At 41.2% G+C, this 18,375-nt stretch overlaps 1 protein-coding gene across 1 annotated transcript in view; it reads left to right on the forward strand.

The window, feature by feature from the left end:
- The first annotated feature begins 3,947 nt into the window (after positions 1-3,947).
- Positions 3,948-18,375, forward strand: part of CNR1 (cannabinoid receptor 1) — a 30,910-nt gene continuing 16,482 nt past the window's right edge. The window contains exon 1 of the mRNA XM_055433441.2: positions 3,948-4,087. The gene's annotated coding sequence lies outside the window, so the exon portion shown is untranslated. The remainder of the gene's footprint in view (positions 4,088-18,375) is intronic.

An 18,375-nucleotide genomic window follows, 5' to 3' on the forward strand; every position in this document is an offset into this window, starting at 1 on the left:
TAAATTGAGATCTATCTTTCTTTGAAGTTGAAATATGCAGTCTTCACTGTTCTCTCATCCACTACATTTCACCGAGTGAATAACCTAAATTACACAGCACAGCAGTAAATTGGCTCATCATAGCCCTGTTCTAATTTTAAAAGGATAAAGAACTAAAAAACCAGACAGCCTCATATGTAGCAATGCAAGGACTAGTGAAACCCGCTAAGGGGCTCTCTGTGTCTTTCCCCAGAAGGGCAGAGGTTCAAATTCAACGTAGGTTTGTGATGACCAAGAATCATTGAATGTCTTAGGTTAAATGTATGTGTGCCTTCAACATAGTCTTCCTGAAAGGGATGCTGACAGCTTGTATTTGTCATTCTTGCTGACTCTCTTATGAGGACAGTGGCTGGCCAACCACATGTGAAAACCAAATCATTTCCTCCCATATAAAGGTGATCCTTGCCAAATGTGAACTCAAAGGCACGAAGGAGCATCTTGCTTTCACTCTATCAGCCGTCTGCCCATCTTCCAGCTCCAAGGGAAAAGTATAGCCATTCTTTGACTGACAGTCTAACACCCTGATGAGCTGAAGACAGATTTTAAATTTTAAAGATAGACAAGCATGCCTACAAGAATGGCATTTTCTAAACAACATAATAACTCTCTCAGTTCCAACAAAGCATTCACTCGTGGTGATAAAATGCCAGGTCACAAGTCAAATTTTGACTCCATTATTGAGCATTATCCTTGAGCTCTAAATGGAAAGTGAGTACAATTCACCAGCTGTCAGGCTCCAGCCTTCTCTCCCCCACCTCCTGAGGCCTCATCTTGAACAACAACAGAATAACAGACTAAACAGTTATAGCTGCTGGACTTACTACTTGATTAGATTCTTAATGAGTGACTGTCTACAGGTCACTTTGGCCAGTCACTCAACAAATAGACTTCAAGTCATTTTGGATCCTCGGTTGCTGCCTGAAATTTCAGAATTCAATGAAGAGATCCACCATCAATCAAAAGAGATTTAGGATGACTTAGAGATAATTAAAGTAATTAGATTGCTCTTCTTTAGGAGAAAGCAAAAGTTGGTGTGGCTGAGTTGAGATATAAGATTTCCACGGAATTCCTTCCCTAGGTTATAAATGGTTTCCACCCTTAAATTTTTGAGGTTGACCACCAAGGGGCAGACTGGTAATTGGGAGAATGTCCTATAAGGGGAAACCCAGCAAGTGTCAGTGTCCTATTTCCAAGGGATACTAAACACCTTGGCCACCCCAAGAGCACAGGTCATCATGCTACAGAGAAACATGGCAGCTCCCATGTGCAACCCCATTGCCTAAGAGCCTTCCAGAAGCCCAACTCCCTAGCCTTTCCTGTCACCCGAAAGACGACCTCATCATCATCAGAAGAGCTGTCTAGATCCTACTAGCAAACATCTGAACCTACGCTACCAGGAAGTGGCAAACTATTTCTAATCAAATCGCCAGGTCACTTGGGACATTAAAGTCTGTAAGGTCACAAGGGGGCAAAACTTGGCGAATATATCCTCCTGCCAAGGGTGTAAGGTAAAAGTAAAATAACCAACCAGGACCCTTAAAAAGAAAAGAAAAAAAAAAAAAAGGAACAAATGCTGAAGTGCCTGCCCCCCCCGCCCGCCCCCTTTAAATCTCTAGGTAGAGCTGTCTTCGCGTTGCAAGTAGTTGAAGAGGGCTTTTTCAGACGGAAGCAGAGTCTGCCCCAGGCATCAGATTTAATCCCGCATCTACCCATTCGCCACCGATTGGCAGGTCCATCAGAGCTTTGTTTATAACTTATTCCGTCTACCTACCTAGCAGAAATTAATCATTTCCGCTGTGGACTCTATTGCAAATGGCCATTTCCCTGATAGGGAAATGGGAAATACTTTTTCTAGCCTAAAGCAATGTAGGGGATCTTCAAAGACTTCAGTGGAGCCCTGCGTATTTCTGTGATTTGGACTGAGATTTCCAAAAGGCACTCAACAGCCTCCCCTTATCGAGGACTCTGAACCCACCATCCAAGGGTTTCCTCCGCACCAATCCTCCTCCCTTCCTTGAGAGGTTCCCTTTTCCGGAATCTCATCACGTAGTCGAAATATGGGGCCCAGATGTGTTCCGACTGTTGAGCTCTGGGCTTGGGCAAGGCGAGACTAGAGATCGGAACCAGAGCGCGTGCAGGATGAGGACTGGGCAGAAATTGCCGGATCCTAGCGGGGTCTCATAAAACGAACGCTGAGGCAATCAAGGAGAGGACAGCTTAGGAAGGAACCAAGCGTTTTCCGCGGGGTTGCTGGGGCCGGAGGACCTGGCTGCATCAGGTGGAAACCAGACAGTCCTCCCCCAACCCAACTCCGGAGAGATAAAGATGTCTAAATAACTGGAACCGCCGCCGCTACAGCCCTGCCCGGCCCCGGGGAGAGGGGGAGGGCCTTTTCTGCTGAAGCAGCGGCTGGGGCTTGTTTGTAGGTTCGCAATTCACCATGATAAATGTAAAGACCAATTAAGGTTTGATCCGTGCACACGGGAGGCAGACAGCGGCTGATAGTGGAACCAATTAACGAGCATGTCCCCTAATTCCTGCCGCCGCAGCCGGGTGCACCACGGATCCCCAGGCGCCCGCCGCGTCTGCCCGCGAGCCCCGGGCGCCCCCCGCCCGGCGTTGGAAGGGGGCGTCCTCCTCCTGCAAGAAGGTGCGAGCCCCGGGGTCCCCCCAACCCCGGCTGGGGAGGGGGCGCCGGGCAGGAAAGCTCAGAGCCAGCCGCCTACGGAGCCCAAATGTTTGCAGCCGGGGCCGGGCGGGTGGGGCGCGCCCGAGTGGTCCGCGCCGGGCGGGGAAGGCGGAGGCTGGAGGAGGCGCCCGGCGCGGAGCCAGGCGGCGCCCGAGGGCGGAGGACAGGTGGCCGCGTGGCCTCTGCCAGGTAGCACGGGGACTCGGGGGCTGCGCGGCGCGGTCCCCGGGCTTCGCCTGACCCCGGGCCCGGCTAGTGGCCGCCTGCCGCGGAGGCGGCCCGGAACTGGGAGGGGGGGTCTGGGTGGGGCTCGAGGCCGCACCCCCAGGGCCGGGCTCGCCGCCGCCAAGTCTCCCCTCTCCTCTCCCCCTTCCCTTCCGGCTCAGCCCTCTGGCCCAGACGTGACCCCCGCGCAAGGTGTTGTCGCTGAGCGCGGGCTGGGCGCGCGTGATTCATGGCCCCGAGTTCGGGGACGGTGCAGGCACGAGCCCTTTCTTGGCTCGGCCAGAGTGTGAGAGTGCCAGCTCATGGCAGTGGGCCCCCCGGGGAACGCGGCGGCGGCAGAGGAGGAGGAAGAGAAGTAGGTGACGCGGGCCAGAGAGGCTCGTCCCCTCTGGCCCCGGGGCCGGCGCCAGCGGCGGGTCCCCTCGCGCCAGCAAAGTTTGGAGCCGCGGGCGCCGCGCGCCGGTCCCTCCCCGCTCAGTTCCCTCGGCGGGGTCTGTGCCGCCGCCGCTGCCAGGGCAGGACAAAGGCTCATTAACACGTGATGGGACCGCGCTTCATAAATGGGACCGGAGCGAGAGGGAGCCAGAGCGCGAGCGCAGGGAGAGTCGGGGACCGCGCGCGCCGGGCGAGGCGACAGGCGCCGGGACTGGCGGAAACGGGCGGCCCCACGCCGGGCCAGGCGGGGCGAGCGGGAGAACCCAGCGAGGAGCCCCGGCGAGGGGCCAGGCTCGCGAGCGCAGGGGGCGCCAGTCCCGATCGCCGTCGCGGGCGGGCGCTGGAGGCAGGGGACGCCGGCGCGCGGGCTGAGCGGACCGACTGACTTCTTGACCGACCGACGGAGGCACACCCCGCTCCACCCCACCCCTCCTCGCCCGCATCCCCGCGCCGGCGCCGCCTCCCTCTCGCGACTCCCTCGGCCACCCCTTCCTTCTCCACTTCTTTTCCGCCTCCGCCTCTTTCTCAGCTCCCGCGGCGCCAGTGCCTTCCCCTGGCCCGGGCGGGGCGCCTCGGTTCCCGGCAGAGCTCTCCGTAGAGTCAGGTGGGGGGACGTTTCGTTCAAGCAGAGAAGCAGCCCCTGCGCTGGGCGAGAGGTGCCGAGGGAGCTTCTCCCGCGAGGACCGGGGGATGCGAAGGGTAAGACCTGGTAGAGTTGCATTTGTAAATACTTTTTCCGCCTCCCGCCCCCTCGGGTGCTGACCAGTGTGGTTCCCAAGTGTCCTTCGTGGAGTTATTCCGTGTGACCGAATTGTGCACTGGTGTTTACTAAGCCGTAGAGCCCCAGCCTGTTAACTGTGGTCTGTGCTACTTCTGGAGGTTTCTACCATTTACTAGTTATTGAATGTGTGAGCACCTGGCTGTCTGTATGCACTGATGTCTGTTTGTGGAAAATGTGTAATTGTGCATGTTTGAAAAACGGGCGCTTGAGTTGGTGCTTAATGTCTCTAAACCCTATCAGCAGCTGAGTCTTCCTGAAGAAATACGTCGATTTCTGCACCAAACCTAGAAGCTGTCCAAAGTCAGATTATTAAATGTCATATAAAGAAATGTATATCAAGTAATAAACTTTTGCATATAAAAATATAGCTTCAGGAACCACTTTTCTTTGAGGGAAAAGAAATTAGCATTTAACTGATATCTAAATTTGAATGGTGATGGAACCATTGAATTCAGAAGTAGCCATTAGATGAAAAAAAGTTGATATTGTCTGTTTAAAAGACGTCTCTTGCCAAGGCTCACAATCACAAATGATCAGCTCCTGTGAATGAGAATGTGTTTGCTGTGACAGACGTGAGAAACTGTCATTTGGTCATTTGAAAGTTTAAAAGCATCATGAATATTTCTGATTTTAGTTTTCAGTTGAACAGATAAGAAAAAACTGAGTCACCTATTTGTTATTTTGTCTCGCATCTTTTTTATTTTCCTTCAGATAAGTGCTGTTCTTGCCTTTGTTGTTGCTTTCTTCACGTATTAGCCTCCTCGGGCATTTAATCCAATAAGAGATTAGAACAGATCTGCTTGTTTTAAAGGTGTTGAAATATAGCTCAGTGGGCTCCATAACTTCTTCTCATTTTTATTACCAAGTTAATATCTTTTGAACAATAGGGGAAATGCAATTTCTCTGGGGAAACTCAGTGGACACTGAGTATCAATGGGTGACCACTGCCATCAATCTATTTTACAGAATCCTGAGAAGCTCAGAGCAACCAACCTTTAAGGTTCCTCTTGGACTTTATCTGATTTAAAGTGTTGTTTTTCTAATCCCCCCCTGCTGACAGTTTGCAGGAGAAGATACACTGATTGATATTTTTTCTCTGTCCTTTTTCCCCCTGGTACTCCTTGCCCCTCCTCTGTTCTCTAACTCATTTAGGAGCGATGTTCTCAGAAGGGCTACGCATAGTATCTTAAGTGATACAGATTATTTTCTGATTACCTATACATGAACAGAATCCATGCATCTCCAGAATTTTAAACATTGCATACTGCAGGCAGTTACCATTGGTGCAATAACAGTTACCACAGTTAGGCAAGACATTTGGATATGGTTTTTAAAAACTATTTTAGGTTATCAAGAGAACTTACTGTAAACGAACTCTTTTTATTCTAATGATGTCTCCTACTCCAGGCAAGGAGCAGTCTTGGCTCAGGTAGGTATCAAGTGTTTGACCGGAAAAGGTTTCCTTGTGTTCTTAAGCCTCTCTGGGGTAAAATAATGCCACAGTGGAGTAATGCTTGGGTCTGACCTTTCAGAAAGAAAATTACAATGCTTTCATACTCATGGTTAAAAGGCACATTATATTCATATCTCCCCTTTTAATAGATAGCATCAGTATATATGCATATTAAAAAGAATGTTATGCCCTGTCCCTTAAAAGAAGCTATAAATGACTTTTTCACTTTGGAGAGAGAAGATTCACCTTCTGGTGAAAGAAAAGTCCCATCTTACATTGGAGTAGTGTTCGGCTTTGTTTGTTATCTACTGTTTTCTGTCTTTTTCTGTTACCCTTTTCCCAGTGGACCATGTGCCTCCCTGTCTCGCCTGTGAGATTGTTCTTCTCTAATAAGCCTAGCTGTAGGATCACTGTGTTCTTTTTGGCATTTCAAAATGTTAAAATAGTGAAATTGTTAAATGTTACCAAGACAAAACTGCTGGGAATGAAATTCTGCAGAAGAACCACTATATTTGTGGCTTGTCATAATAGCCTTTTCCAAAAGAAAACTCCTTGAATCGGGTTACCTCTTTTCTCAAGAAAGCAGCAGTCCCAGTGGTTGTGCTGATATGTGTTTCGTATGCGGTGTCAGCTTATTAAATTACTAAGGCAAAGCCTGAAAAACTCTTTCAAAACAATTGTGTGACATACTTCTTTGCTTTTACTCGGAACTAATATTCACCACCAGAAAATTTAGACAGGCTCCGATGTTGTCTTGCCTATTAGGTGGAATTAGAATTGGAATACTCAGCTTATCAGAATAAACTGTTATGAAATGGAACTTCTTATAGCAGTTTGTAGTTCACCAGGCTTACCAAATGTTTCTTCCCAGAAAACAGTTGGCCTAATAAGGAAAAGGATTATTTCCCATAATTAGCTCTCCAGGAATGCTGCAAAAGAGAGTAATAAATCAAGCTTGGAAATACCTAACAACACATGATGAGTAAAACAAGATTTGGTTATAGCATCTTGAATTTGGTTAGGAAGATGGAGCCTGTCTGTTAGTTTGCTGCCTGTTATTCTTGGGGTAATGATGTTAGCTCAGTTGCGTGAAGCACACAGATGAGAGCTTTCATTCCTGCAAAAAGGGATGCTGTGTCACCACCAGTGTAAGCCTGTCTCTTTTATTTTTGTATTCATCATCTTCTAATTGAACTAACAAATTAGAGTGAATCCAGCCTTTGGGCTTAAATTATTTATAATTCTGTTTCTGACTCTGAAATCACCTGGACCCAACATTGTTTGAAAAACTATGCCAAGTCCAGGTTTCTATATTGCATATCTATATTTTGAGGGGCTGAAAACTCTGCTGAGTTTTGTTTTTTTTTTTCATGGATGAAGGCTGGTGGAAAAGTTAATGAGGAAATCAAAACCAGTGGATATATATTGTATTGGTAAAATTTTAGCCTCCTGTTTTCCCTCTGAGTCTCCAGCTCTTTCCTAATCCTGTTCTCATGATAATGTTAACTTTACAGTATAACCACATGAATCCTGTTTTTGAGGGATTGGAAGGTTCAGCAATTTGTAACTAAATTGCTGTTTAATATTTTGATAACCATTTATCCACGAATCTGTATTCTTAGGTTAGATTGGGTTAACCTCATAACATATTGCAGATCAACTTAGTTTTCCCCCCAGATATTTTCTGGACTAAAAGAAACAATAAATATCATCCAGAGTATATGTAATGTCAAGTTATAGATTGCAGAATTTAAGATGACAGAATGTATAAATATACCTTATATGTGTATATGAACAAAATTTTTTCCTGGATGTATAATCACAACTAAATTAAAAATTGAGACATGTTGCCTTGATATATTTGAACATATGATTCAGATTTTAAATACTACAAATTTGGGGAAATGTCCAAATTCAAGGGAACTGTGCAGATGGACATGGACAACTCAAAGCCAAAGGAAGTACCCACCTTGAATCAAAACAAGACTATTCTTATTTTCCAGGAGAGTGGAAATCTATTCCAGTCTCCTGTGTTCTAAGAATCTTGCGAAGATGCCAGGATGGGCAGAACCACATTCAATTATAGTTTTCTCATAAACACTGATTGTTGTGTTTAACACAACTTTCACTGGTTGTTTATTAATCTTTGAAAGAAGGTTGGGAGAAGATACACAAGGTTATTATGGGCTTCTCAGGTGGCGCTATGGTAAAGAACCTGCTTGCCAGTGCAGGAAACATAAGAGACATGGGCTCCATCCCTGGGTTGGGAAGATTCCCTGGAGGAAGAGGCATGGCAACCCACTGCAGTATTCTTGCCTGGAGAATCCCATGGACAGAGGAGCCTGGTGGGCTACAGTCACAGGGTCGCAAAGAGTTGGACACAGCTGAGCATGCACATACACACACAAAGTTATCACTATGTCACAAGATGCATGTTAATATAGTTATATTTCTTGGATAAACACATTATAATGCTATTACAAGTAAGTTAAAAGTATGGGAAATTTGTGTGGAGCAAAGGGGAAGGCTGTTTTAGTGGTTTTCCAGTGCTTCTCTTGGTACTCCTCAAATGATTTGAGGTTAGATGAACTTCTGTCTCAAACAGGCCTGCATGGATAATAGGTATGTCTATGACATATCAGTAATCAGAGGTCAAAGTCGTTGCCTTAAGTAATCAGTGTGATTACCTCCAGTTCTTACCATAAAATATTTACTACAAAGGTTTCCCGGGTCATATTTCTTTACTGAACAGGGTGCCTCATGAAAAATAAAGTACATTTCATTGTAACAGTTTTCCTAGGGCAGCTGAGATGGCAAATATATTCTTGATCTAATTTTCATGGCTGCTTTCCATATATTTGAAGTACTTTTCATATAGATGATTGGTGAATAACTTTGGAATCTCCTCTAGTTTGAAAATTTCACTGGACAGGTTAATTTCATAACTTAGGGAGCATGGAATTCTGAGGTTCAGAGTTGCATTAGTATGGGTTTTTGAGGAAAGTACTGTTTACTCCCCTAATCTGAGCAAATGGGTCTGGCAGAGTCATTGCAGTTGTACTGAAATACTATGAGTTTCGTTTTAGCCCCAGCTGGGGAAATGTTCACACCTGCACTTTAGGAAAGCTTTCAAAGTTTTGCTTTGCTTGTTTTCTTTTGTTAGTGAACGTGTGAGTTGAGACTGGTCAGATGGGAATTAGTGTTTTTTGTTTTTTTTGACAACTCATTTTTTTTACCCCCAGTGCTATTATCGCATTATAGTCTCATTTCGAATAAGCCTCTCAAAGTAAATTTTGCATTTTTGAATGAAAGGATTTAAGTTCCTTTTTCTTCTAACACAGATGGAAAATCATTTTCCCCTAGGAGTATGATATTTTATTATCTAATGTCTTATTTTTCCACTTTGATTTGGATTTTTAATTGTTTAGAGTTTGGATTCGTTGAAAAGAAATTGGATACCTTTGGCATGATTCCTTACCATCATTATCAACTCTGAATAGCATTAAAATTTTTTTTTTCACTTCAGGAGATAAAGTACAGCATAGTTTCCAAAATTCAACAGTGTAATATCTATTTTTTTATTCCCACTCGCAAATTCTATGCTATTGCTTTTTAAAGAAAAGCAGAAGCATTTTTCAAAGACGTGCCAGGCAATCTGTTGTGGGAGTTGAATATACTGGCAAATGCTTTCACAAACTGTGTATGTCAGTAGTATATTTAAATATAATTAAAATAAAATGTAATTAGGAAAGAATGTTTTTCAAAGTTTATGTTGACATGGGAGGGTCCCCCTCTTTCCTTTATCATTTGTTTATCCATTCTTTAGGCCATATATTTAGAGGAGATAACTGGAGTCAATATGAGTTCTGTAAGTTGAGTTAAAAGGAGTCTTACCTTTAAATTGGTTATAAATTCCAGTATGCTTAAAATAAAACCAAATTTCCACTTTTACATATAGACATTTGAATAAGAAATTTTATAACCTTTATTTCTGTTGGTCTTCCCTGGTAACTCAGATAGTAAAGAATCTGCCTGCAATGCAGGAGACCTCCAGGTTCGATCCCTGGGTCAGAAAGATTCCTTGGAGGAGGGCATAGCAACCCACTTCAGTGTTCTTGCCTGGAGAATCCCATGGACAGAGGAGCCTGGTGGGCTAGAGTCTGTGGGGTTGCAAAGAGTCAGACACGACTGAGCGACTGACTAACTGTTGGTTCAGTTCAGTTCAGTTTAGTTTAGTCGCTCAGTTGTGTCCAACTCTTTGTGACCCCATGAATCACAGCACGCCAGGCCTCCCTGTCCATCACCAACTCCCGGAGTTCACTCAAACTCATGTCCATCGAGTCAGTGATACCATCCAGCCATCTCATTCTCTGTCATCCCCTTCTCCTCCTGCCAACTCTGTTGCTTAGGTGGCTAAAAAAGATGTTTTTAATATAGCAAGTGAACCAATATCATAGGTGTTATGCCTTTGTCACTCTTGTTTGCTTCTAACTCAGTTATATTTAAATCAACTTGATTTATTCCTTTGTAAGCGAAGTTTATTTTAATACCACTGTGATCTGTGTATTTTAGTTTATTCCAGCATTACTTCTTAAATGGACCATATTTTCAACTCATTTCAATGCATGACTACCAGAATTTCCAAATGTTTTCTCTAGCTTTTGTACAAGTTGTGGGGAACAAGTGATATGCACATGAAGAAAAATAAAAAAAGACTTGAAAAAGTTAAACAACTTAACTCATAACCAAAGTAAGCAAATGATTGCCCAAAGAATTCTGTATTTTTGCCTATGTGGGAATATGACTTTAGAAAATTAGATCTAAGTTCATACACACCAGAAAAGGGGGAAATCTTTGAATGATTTTAGTCCTTGGCTAAGGAAACTAATTATGAGTAATCTATGATCCATTTTTATTGATGAAATAATTATAGAGGAGACAGTCTGCCTAGAGTCATATATTTAAGAGCTTGGGGATATATTTCCATGTATTTATAACTTGTAGGTATTTTTGAAAGATCTCTGCCAGCTATAAGCAGTGCAAATTGCATAATTACCGGGGTAGTTCTGTAAGATAATTTGCAATAGATTTGCATTGGTTGGGCCTACTGCAAAATTTCCATTTTAGTTTGTCATTTTCTGGGTTCATCTTCTGTGATACATTATTTTATGGTTTGGGGGAAAAGAAGAGCAAATAGAAATATTTGCAGCTTAAAAAGAAAATAAACTGGAGTGTTACTTTTATTTTTTCCTGTTCTTTTATGCTCAGTAGTCGTGAGTTCCTTCACAATGGTGTTGAAAGACGTGGTTAGCAGTCCTATCAAAATTTGCCTAGACTTTGTAAATAGAATTAAGAAAAAATGGTATGCAGTTTTTAATTTATGTCTGCAGCTGGGTAAGTACATGTTATGTCTTGAAGCCACTTTTCTTTGCTGGACAAAAGATCTAGCAAATAAGTTTCATGAAAAAGTGCAGAGAAGCTTAGAGACTGAAAATCCTTGAGAGGTTCTTCATTCTTTACCCTCATTTTCAGGCTAGACTACATTGTTCTATTTCAATCAAATAAAAAAAGCTTGGTTTTAAAGATCTTCTGTGGGAGATTATTTTATATTATTTTATGCTTCCTTCGCAATCCATTTCAATGATCAAAAACCTGTACTCATAGAATATTCTTTCTTCCTATCTAACCTCGATACTTCTTAAAGGTTAGCTCTATTTTCCTCCTTAAGCTAATCTTTTTCACAGGTCTCCATCATCTTTAACAATGGTTCTAAAACCTCAGAGTGTCGTAGACTCTCCTGGAGGCCATGTGAAGACACAGAAGTGCCCCAACTCAGAAACACAGAGTTTTTGATTCTGTAGGTCAAGGAAATGGCAACCCACTCCAGCGTTCTTGCCTGGAGAATCCCAGGGACAGGGGAGCCTGGTGGGCTTCCCTCTATGGGGTCACACAGAGTCGGACACGACTGAAGTGACTTAGCAGCAGCAGCAGCAGGTCTGACACTGGACCTGAGACTACATTTCTCCCTAGTTCCCAGGTGATGCTGATGCTACTGGTTGAAGAGCATCCGTTCAGAGCCATTGACCTATAAAATTGTTTCCCAGGCTGCTCAGTGGTAAAGAATCTGCCTGCCCATGTAGGAGATGAAGGAGACCCTGGGTTGGGAAGATACCCTGGATGAGGAAATGGCAGCTCACTCCAGTATTCTTGCTTAGAAAAATCTCATGGACAGAGGAGCCTAGAGGGCTACAGTCCATAGGGTAGCAAAGAATCAGACATGACTGAGTGACTGAGCTCACATGTACAACCTATAAAATAACCAGGTGTTCACTTCCAAATCACACCTATAAAATAACTAACTAGGTGTGCACTTCCAAACCACACGTGATTTATCAGACTCTTCTTCAAGATGTATGCTGAGATGTCCAGTCTGTGCTCAACTAGCTTATTTCCCAGTTCTTTGTCTTCATGTCATTTTTCTCAATGCTTTTAGTCCCTCAACTCTGTTCAAAATCATATAGCTGTATCACACAAACCTTAATTCAAAATGAAGCTCTTAAATAAGTATAAGAGAACTACTTCATGGTTTCAATGGCATGAAAATTCTGACCTTGCATACAATTTGTTATATTTCCAAAACATATTTTTACATCATTATTGAAACCAAGTTCTTCTAGTTCTGTTTGTACATTATAATTTGCATCTTGAAAGCATATTTTTTTCCTGCTTATATCATGTGTTGTTCATACACACTGAAATTTTTTTTATTAAAGTAGGTAATTTTCAACTAAAGTAGGTGATATATAAGTACCTAGTTTTTAAAATCACGTTTAAATGGAACCCTGAACTTAACAATAAAAATGTTTAAAATTATTCCAGCAAGAAAATGATAGGAAATTGAATTATTTAGAAAGCTACTGTATCCTTGATTTGTATGAGTGTTTGAACAGATACTAACTTCTCTTGTGAAATATTCCATTTTAGCTTCTGTAAGAATAGAAAACAATTTTTCATTCTTTTTCATCACAGAGTTATGACCTGTGTTGATGATTTCATAATTGAAAATTGGAAAGCCAAATGTTTCATAAAATAGAAATGAGTTGAGTTTGTTATTAGAATTGATTTTGGGCTCCCAAGATATTCCCTTCTTACTTTTAGCATCTCTTGGCATAAACATGTCATTTGTTTTCACTATAACTACTTTCCTTTACTCATTCTTAATTACTTTCTTGAGGCAGAATTCCAAATACTTAACAATTAATTTTTATCATATATTAAATTTTCTCAATGCCCTTTTGCCTCAGAAAAATAATTAGAAATTTTGTTTTTGTAGGCAATAGTAATAACCCATTTTAACCCTCTCTAACATGTTTTCTTATTTATGTTTAAATTAATTCAGTTGTAAAACGCATAAAATGTTGTAGCAGGAGAAGTTGCTCAACCAAAGCAAGAACTATATCCACTGAACAGAATAACAAATAGATTCCTGAGGGCTTATAAAAGCCACTCCATCTAGTGGCTGAATTTTCACATAACTTCTTTTGACAAGTTGTTTTGAAAACACACTTGCACATGGAGAAACCACTTTGGAAAAAATCAGTGCATAATAGTATGCATTTGAGGAAAGGAAAATGTTCATTATAATCATAGTTTCATATATTGTCTTTAAAGGTCTATCAACAATGTATAATTAGTATTCATTCACAGTTGTGCATCTCACAAAAATCTCCTTATATATCGTTTTTATGTGGCAAAACATTGAGGTTCATAATACACCAGGCTGAACAAGGATCAAAATAAAAAGTAAATACCTGACCTTTGTCCAGAACTTTCGCTTACCATCAATATAACTTCTGTTTGAAACTGAGATCAAAGATCCTGGGATAAACTGTTGTTGATGTCTTCCATGTAACTTTTACATCTGGGCAGTTCTTTTCAGATGGATGTTTGTATAAGACCAAGACTCAGGTTTACTTTCCTAATGATCAACGGACTTTACGCCAAAGAAAACTAGCCACAGTTAAAAGTCATTCTGCTAGGATAGCCCTGCTCTATTGCCAACATTGATTTAGTAAACATTCTAAATGCTTGTTTACTAAATGCTGGGCACAGGGCCAGGCAGATGACATTTAAGACCATATACTCCAAGTCCCTACTCTGCTCTCAAAGTGTTCATGATCTGAAGGGTTTAGACACAAAAAAGACTGCTATAGAATGATTCAGCATTGAATATCATCTCTTCAGGGAGAAAACTTCAGAGCACATGTAGGAAAGGGATTTACCCCAGTCAGTACTGTTTGATGATGAAGTACCATCTGCCTGTTACATGTATTCATATCCTCCTCACTACTGTCTTCTGTGGGAGGGGAAGGGCAGATGAATGGACCTTATTTGAAGGGTTTGTTGGAAGGGAGAATTGTTTCCCTTGTTTCCTTGACCCACATCCATTATCTAGGTGTGATACATGGATATATAATATCTGCAGTGTTCAGCAGGATTCCCAGGTGGCACTAGTGGTAAAGAACCCGCCGGCCAAGGCAGGAGACTTTAAGAGATACAGGTTCGATCCCTGGGTTAGGAAGATCCCAAGTAGGGCATGGCAACCTACTCCAGTATTCTTGCCTGGAGAATCCCATGGACAGGGACGGCTGGCAGGCTTCAATTCATAGGGTTGTAAAGATTGGACACGACTCAAGTGACTCAGCATGTGCACACACATTGTTTAGCACAGAGCACATGCCCAATAAAAGCCTTACACAAAGCATGTAAAGGGTCTATAACTATATCCATCTGCCACCTTGCATATAACACAGCTCTGTGCCTGTGCCTTTGAATGCCAGGAGTCAGTCACATGCTCTCCCTGTTTGGAGTCCTTCTGAGGATTTCTTCTGCCTGGATTCCAGGTGAGATCTTAAGAACTTGACCACAGAAAGGCAGTCTCTCTCTGGGCCTAAGAAAACCACTCTGCTTCCAGTGGAAAGTGGAGTGATTTCCATTGAGTCTGAATATCTCTGTATGGGCAATGGATGTTTCAAGCTTTTGTCAACTAACAACCATAATGTCTCGTTCAGACATGAAGAAAGTGCCCTATCCACTCCTTGCAGCTGTTGTGGAAACTGTCATTACCGTCCACAGTCCTTATAATTGACTACTGGAGGAAATAAAGGTCTATGTAAGTTTTTTTTTTTTAATAATGGCAAAGACAAGTTAGATTTTATTTATTACTTGCCAACAGCCACTGCAAATAAGGTGCTAATCCAGGGCTGAGATTTATTGCTTATAGTTAATTGTTATACTTTGTCCCTAAAACCCGTGGGATAAGGATGATTTGCAAGTGCTGTGGGCAACTTTTTTACTGTCAGTAGATCTTTCTTTCTGATTTTAGTTGTTCATTTTGTAAAATTATTAAGTACTGTATTTATTACCTCCTTTCTCAAAGTTAGTTCTTTTCTTTTCCTTAGAAATGGAAAGAAGAATGTCTTATTAAATGGTTTCTGCACCTCAAAGTTGAGAGCAGAGGTGTTGACTTAGGCAAGTCCTGGGTTGAAGTTCCAATTCCACCCTTTCTAGTAGGAAACCCTGGGCAAAAACATTTCACTTCTCCAAGCCTCAGTTTTCTCATATGTAGAGTGGGAATTGTAATAACACCTAATTTATGTAGATATTAAACAAAAATAGTACATAGCCTTAGAATGATGCCTGGCACATAATGTTTCTGATTGAAAAATATTTGGGAATTGGAATTTTCACTGTCGTGCATTTAATCACCCTAGTCACCCAATCACTTTGAGATTTGAGCCTGGGGAAACAAGACTTGATTTTTAGTTGTACTTCTTTTGTCTGTTTATGGATTCAAAGAGAAGATACTTTTTTTGTTATTGAAAGATGAATGAATAAACTGAAAGGTGTGTTGCTCCATTGGATAACATGTTGCACATTTTAAGTTATTGCTGTCCTTGACAATGACCTGTAAAGATAACCTGCCTGCTGGGTTCTGCATATTGCTTTTGACCTTTATTGATCAAATCTCATACACCAGAGAAAGACAGTCTTATGGAGTATTTTGTATATGGACCATGGCTTCTATTAAATCAAAAAGCTGCAGATTCTAAGAGATGGCTGCTTCAATTATGCTCTTTACAGCTTATATAGAAAAGGTATCTCCCCCCACACCAGGCACCTCTCCCTCCACAAATGCAAAGGCACTTGGTAGGAGGAAACATCACAATATAAGAGCAAAATTAAATGATTAATGGAATTGGTTATAAAGTCAGCAAATCTAAGGAATCAGTTCATTTGTATCATTAATTTGCTTTTGTGATAGGCTTTCCTTCTAGCGTTGTCACCTAATAGTGAGTGCTTAATTTGATGTTGTTTAAATGCATCATTTCTTGAGCCCTAAATTCTTTATGTTTTAATAAGACTTCAAAAGTTAAATAAGTAGGCATATATAAAGGTTAAATTTGAACTGAAATATAGCCTTATAAATATCCTAATGCTATTTAGTTCATAATTGATACTTTTATAAAAAAATCTATCACTCATTAGTAAGAACAGACCAGAGAAAAGGGTGCATTTAATAACTTCTGCTGTATATTACAAAATACAAGAAAAGCTAAAGCTTTCAGAACCAACCGAGCATTACCAGCATAATGGAATTTTCTTTTATATTAATATATGAGAAAGAGAACATTAACACAAGGAAGAAGAATTTGGTATTTTTGCCTGAATCATCAGGATAATTAAGTCAATCTTTGACTTTGTTGTGGAAGATGATGCAATAAGTAACCAAACTACTTTAATAATTTCAAAGCTCAACTGGTTGGGCAAGAGTGAGAAAAGACTCAATTGCCCATTCAACTGTAACAGAAACATGCATCTAGTTGTAATGTTGGCACATGAGATCTGCCGTGTGTATGAAGGACATGCCTTAGACGTAATGCAGTTAAAAATTTCCCTACTACAGAGAAATACATGAGCAAGTTATTTTTCTTGATCAAATTAAGACAAACCAGACTTGTTCCCAGAAATGAATGGAACATAACAAATATATCCACTGGCACCTTCCTTCTCTTGAACCATTCACAATGCTCTTTTATGAGGTTAGCGAAGCAGATGAAGAATTGGCCTAGAGCTCCTATATTTAATATACTGAATGCTTATCAATCTAGACATGATGAACTTGGCATTGTTTCCTTAAAGCATTTACAAACTTAGAATCTAGAAAAGGAGCCTGGTGGGCTGATACAGTCTGTAACTACAATGGGAGCAGCAGTGTTTCTGATGCTTTTAGAGGATTTCTGCCTTCCTGGATATGACATCATGCAGGAATCTAATACTGTATAATGCCTTCCCACCACACCCCCTCCAAGATGCTACAAGGATTTAGACTCCAGAATCAACAGTGACAAATATCTAAATTACTTAAGTATCATTCTAAAACAAAGAAGGTCCTCAGTGGGGCAATGAAGATTAAAATACTGTTATTAAATTATATTGATATAGAAAAGACTATTTGAAGTCTTGTTTTGAAGACTTACTCCATGCTCATCCTAAGCAGAAGATGGATATTTTATACTCTTAATGGTTATAGAAGCAAAAATACGGACTCTGAATAGACTTTTTAAAAAATTCTATGCTGCTAAACCCATGAAAATTTCTTGATGATACTATAGGCTGCTGGTTGATATATAAGTTTGGAGATGGTAGATGGAGAAGTGGGTGTACATAGAGATGGAAAAAAAGAACAGGTGATATTATTCTAAAAAACTGAAATTTTTAAAAAATAATAAGATTCAATGTATTCAAGTATTTTTTATTATTGTTATTATAGAGGACTTTCCAGATGGCTCAGTGGTAAAGAATCCACCTGTCAGTGCAGGAGATGCTGGAGACACAAGTTTGATACCTGGATCCGGAAGATCCCCTGGAGGAGGAAATGGCAACCCACTCCAGTATTTTTGCCTGGAGAATCCCATGGACAGGGGACTTGGTGGGCTACAGCCCATAGGGTCACAAAGAGTTGGACATGACTGAGCAACTGCACATCCTTGCATAAGGGCATGACAGCCTAAATTAGAATATGTTGCTTATTTTTTAAAAAAAAGCAAAATTCTAGGAAAATCACCTTAAATATCATTCAGTCATTCTTTTAGTATAATAGTAATAAAAGCCAACTGCTTATTTAATAGGTGCATCTACGCATCTTGCTGAAAATTTGCAATTATGATTTTCCCAGTAGCAAACAAAAGCAAAATTAATGGTAGCTGCATCCCCCACAAAGCCTAAGCCATATTACTAATGAACTCTCAAAGAACACTCTCATTGCAAAAAAATAATCAGGTGGAAATTACTGTAATAATCCAAATGTAGAAATAAAGGAAAGAATTACCAAAAATGCAGAGAACAATCTTCCTGCCACGATGCCATTAACTGTTAAAATAGCCTGAGCACAGTGGTATTTTGACATTACTAAGATTCTTGAACTGCACAAAATCCATGTATATTTTAAACTACATTCTTTAATTATAAAGTTGGCTTACATTGGATGGAAATTACTCTGTATTTCATAACCATGCCATGCCCTGCCTCTGATTTTAACAAGCTAGTTTGTTTTCATGAAAGTGCTTGGTCACATTAAAATGGGAAATTGTGATCACATATGTGATGATCTTAATATAGAGTAAATCACAGGCATGCATGTTTTGCATTATTGAAATAAGGTCCATGATTCTTTGTCTTTACTGAGAAAGC

Source organism: Moschus berezovskii, chromosome 10, assembly GCF_049115385.1.
Source record: "Moschus berezovskii isolate FMDL1 chromosome 10, NW_MosBer_1.0, whole genome shotgun sequence".
In the NCBI taxonomy this organism is placed as follows: domain Eukaryota; kingdom Metazoa; phylum Chordata; class Mammalia; order Artiodactyla; family Moschidae; genus Moschus; species Moschus berezovskii.